At 36.8% G+C, this 4,305-nt stretch overlaps 1 protein-coding gene across 1 annotated transcript in view; it reads right to left on the bottom strand.

The window, feature by feature from the left end:
- Positions 1 to 3,400: 3,400 nt before the first annotated feature.
- Positions 3,401 to 4,305, bottom strand: part of ZEB2 (zinc finger E-box binding homeobox 2) — a 134,760-nt gene continuing 133,855 nt past the window's right edge. Inside the window, exon 12 of the mRNA XM_010853708.1 lies at positions 3,401 to 4,305. This exon is cut by the window's right edge and continues 4,631 nt beyond it. The gene's annotated coding sequence lies outside the window, so the exon portion shown is untranslated.

Genomic DNA, 4,305 nt, shown 5'->3' on the forward strand with positions numbered 1-4,305 from the left:
TATAATTGTTTTGGTTTGTACCTTCGCCACTAGAAAGTAGGTCCCTGTAGAATGGGAATATTGTCTGATCACTGCTGAATCCCTAGGGCATAAAACTGCATCTCCTATAGCATCACTCCGTGGGATGCACGTTAGTAAGGGAAGGGTGTTGTTTTGTGTTTTAAAGGGGGAAACACTGGTGTACACAAGGGAGCCTGCTTGAGACTTTGATACTGGTACATTCCCTGTGAAACCTGGAGCTCAGCTTTCTACTTCTTTATGCATGTCTGTCTCTGATGGAGTATACGAAACTTAAGGCCAGTAGTCTTGTTTGTTTTTGTATATCCTATAAAACCTAGTATTATGCTTCACACAAGGTGGGCACTCAGTAAACTGAATTACCATCAATGTTGTAACTGTTATTTATTACTATTATTTCTAGGGCCACTAAATAGAACAGAGGTAGAAGAAGCATCTGGAGAAGCAACAACAGCGTGTATACCATAACTGGAGACCTGGCTTCTGGTTTCAGCTCTGCCAGTAACCACAAGTTGATATGGGCTTTACTCCTCTCTGAGGCCCAGAATGTGAAGAGCCAGAGCTTTTGATGAGAGGGTATATGTATTCCTCCACTCTCTAATTTTCTTCCATGTATTTCAGCCTATTTCAGTTTTCCTGCTGCAGATTTATAAATCTCCAATTACTCCTGTTACAGCCTGTTTCTTCCTCTGACCCCCTCTGGGTTATTCAGTGCATACGGGGTTCAGAAAAAGCTGTGACTAGAGAAAGGACAGCCCTGGGGACTCACACAGTGGGTTCAGGCTGCAAACTGTGGGTGGAGAGCCTTGATGGAACTACAGCTCCTCAGTGGACATAAGCACTGTCAAAAATTGGGCAAACTAGTGGGTAAAATGGACGAACAGCAGCTAGTAATTTTTAAAGAGCATTTCTCAAACTTGAGCTTGTCTCTGGCTCTCAGTGAAAGGAGACTTCAGTCCAGACGTGGTTAACTGCCCTCAGATGATGATGTGATCTTAGAGTAATATAGGGTTTCCAAAGTAGCTTATTTTCATTCCACTCTTGCATGGAAGAGTTCATGTAGACCAGAACGAACTTCTTGCAGGAAGCAGGCAGACTAACTCACTCCTTTTGATGTTTCCACATCATTCAAAGGAGCATTTTACTGTGATGTGTTGTGGAAAGCATTGTCAGGAGACTAGGGTTCTGAAATCTATGCTTAACTGCTTTCTAGATCATTGTGGGGTAAAGATAAATGAGCGTAGTCTCAAGTCTATGAAGATTTCAGTTTCCTCATCTAAAAAGTGCAGGCAGTAGATTAATTAACTGCTTTTATTTTTCTAAGTGTTATAACCATCAGGATGTTCTTCCTCTCAGTCCATAGAAGAATTTTATTGAGAACGAGATTTTTTACTATTTCAGTGTAGACACCAGGTATGCTACAATTTGATCAGGTTTATAACAGTTACAGGCTGACTTATAGGTGAAGATATCTGACCCAAGGGATCATGACAATTCCTTGAAAAGGATTTGTACAAATCATTATTCCAACTTTTATTTTTAAAAACAAAGTAGTACATTTTAAGGAGTTAGTGTGGTTGGGACACTTCATATCCTGGGAAGACATTTTTCGAATGTTCCCTCACCATTTGAAGCAAGTGAACTGTTCCTTTTCATGGAATTGTCTTTGATAATATAAAAACACTTTATAATGCAAAAGAAAAGGTGCAAAGTGTCTACTTAGATGTTAGGCTGATTCTTCTCAAGCCTACTCTCTGAGCAATGGTATTTTCAGTGTTAAAACAAATAGGGCAGGGTGGTATGTACTTCTCTTTTTCCCCCTCTTGCTTAGATGAACCTTCAGCCGGAAACCCATGAGCTCACACTTTCTAAGCATGTTCAATAACGAAGTGGTAGAGCTCCACGGAATGCTTCAGGACCTCAGGAAGTGGTTAAGGGTTATTCAATAGTTGGTGTTCTCTCTTTCTGTCTGCACCAATTCCTGGGCTGCACTAAGGGTTTGGAAATATCATTTGTGTTGGAAGTGGTATCTTTCAGAAGAGACATAAAAACCAAGGTCTAGGTTGCTTGTGGTCACTAAATACACATGATGTTTTCTGTGAGTTCGTTAGGGATGTTCTTGAGTTTCCTTTCTAAATTTATATTCCTTTGTTCCTCTATATTCTTTTAAAAAGTAATTTGAAGACTGTAGTCTTCTTTTCCCTTAACAAAACTAGAATGAAATGTAACTGGAATTCTTTGCCCTTTAATGAGACTGTTTTAGGAATGGATAAAAGTGACTCTCCTTTAAGGAAAGGTCACAAACTAAAATATGAGATTCTGAGAAAAAGTAAAGATAAATGTCTATTTGGTCCCCTGCATTGCAGGCAGATTCTTTACCAACTGAGTTATCAGGGAAGCCCGTTTTATGGTTAGCATACCTTAGAAGTGATATAGAATCTTTTGGTGAAACTTTATTTTTTTCAGTATCAACATTTTAAGTGTTTTCATTTGTGTAATATATAAATACATAAAATGTCTCGCAAGCACTCCTTCATAGTCCCTCCATCTTTGGGGTATTGTTTTTTATTACTAGCTGTTCAAATGCACACGCACAAAGTTAGCAATCTATACACGCGCAGAACACACACACTCTCTCACTGTCTCTCTCTCTCAGTATCTCTCTCTTACTACCCTTTGCTCTGAAAATGGTCACAACAGGAGCATGATACACACATCTTTCTCTGAATATTTCTTTATGTTAGATCAGTTCCTTCTAAGTTCTGTGCTTGCCAATGCTAAACTTCCTGCCAGGGCAGTAGTCTATTTTTAACATTTTGGGGGCTTATCCCTTCGTTCCAAATCTAACAGGCATGTTCTGTGGCGTGAGAGACAGAAAAGCTGACTGGGTGCACTTACAAATCAGGATCATCAGGATTTGCAATTTCTGTAGAATCAAAGATATGAATGAGAAAGCCCAATTAGAATACTTAAAAGATCATTTGTCACCACTTTAATCTTCATGGGGTTTTACTCATCATTTTCTTTGACTAAAATTATTAGAATCTTTGTCATATCTCAAGGCCAAATGGGAATAGTACCATTAATTTTATATTTTCAATATTTTGGAGCATTTTAGCATGTCATACTAGATTAAAGGTGGTAGGTGACTGTTTTAGTAGAGAAAGTCTTGATTGGTGGCATATTCAGCATCACATCATCTCAGTGTCATTTCTCTAATTCCATATTTCATATACAAATGAAGACTGAGGGATTTATTTCTGTTATTTAATAGCATTTGTTTAATTCAGAGATTAATATATCATCTTCAACCCTGAAAAAAGAGGCCCTCTGAAACATCAGACCCAAAAAATTGGACACGGCCTATTAGCCCAAAAGAACATGTTGCCAATTATCTCCATGTTTATTTAAATATTTAGCTCTAAAGGAAGCAATCATTCCTTTATACTTCTTTAAATTTAGTATTGACATTTTTATTTTGGGAAAGGAGGTCTTTTTTTTTTTTTTAACATGGATACAGGAAAAGAAAACTCTCCAATAAAAATATTGTCTAAAAAGTTTGTTTTGTCTGCATGATTTACTAAATATGTACAATTTCAATTCACAGCGAAGGTAACAAAGATTTAAACAGCCAACATCACAAATGTCTCAAGTTCTAAAAAAAAATCACTGTGCACAGTTTAACAATTTAATTGAATAAAAACCAAAGCTAAGCCTTCAGTCTGAATCTTTTTTATGATGGGCACAAGCCATGTATTTTTTTCATCTTTGTTACACGATGTATATTTCTGTGACTAAACGCCCCTTCCCATTTTAGTATATTAGGTTATGTCAGTACAGACTTAAAAGAGACATAAATTGCCTCTTGGTATACCTATATGATTCTTGATGTGTTCACATATATGTCAGGATATTTATCAATATATAAAATGACCAGATGAGTCACCTGTGATTTTTTTTTAATGTCTTCAAATGTAGGAATGTTTTGTTGCATGTATAAAATTTTTTTAATTTATAGGAGTGCTATTTAAAGCCATAATAATTTGACCAATGTCCTCTTGACATAAAGTGTCTAGAAACAACTATTCTATGCTGGAAATATAGAGATTCCATATCTCTACCCCATTCAGGTTTGTCAAGCTTGCTATTATATAAATCTGAATGTTATGGTCATTCTGATTTAATGGCCAAGTGAATGAACCAATTAATCATTAGAAACAAATGTCGCTGAATATAGAATAGTGGAGTTACAGTTAATGAGGGTGCCATCACTTTGGCTAACCCTAT

Source organism: Bison bison, unplaced genomic scaffold, assembly GCF_000754665.1.
Source record: "Bison bison bison isolate TAMUID 2011002044 unplaced genomic scaffold, Bison_UMD1.0 scf7180017864330, whole genome shotgun sequence".
Lineage (NCBI taxonomy): Eukaryota > Metazoa > Chordata > Mammalia > Artiodactyla > Bovidae > Bison > Bison bison.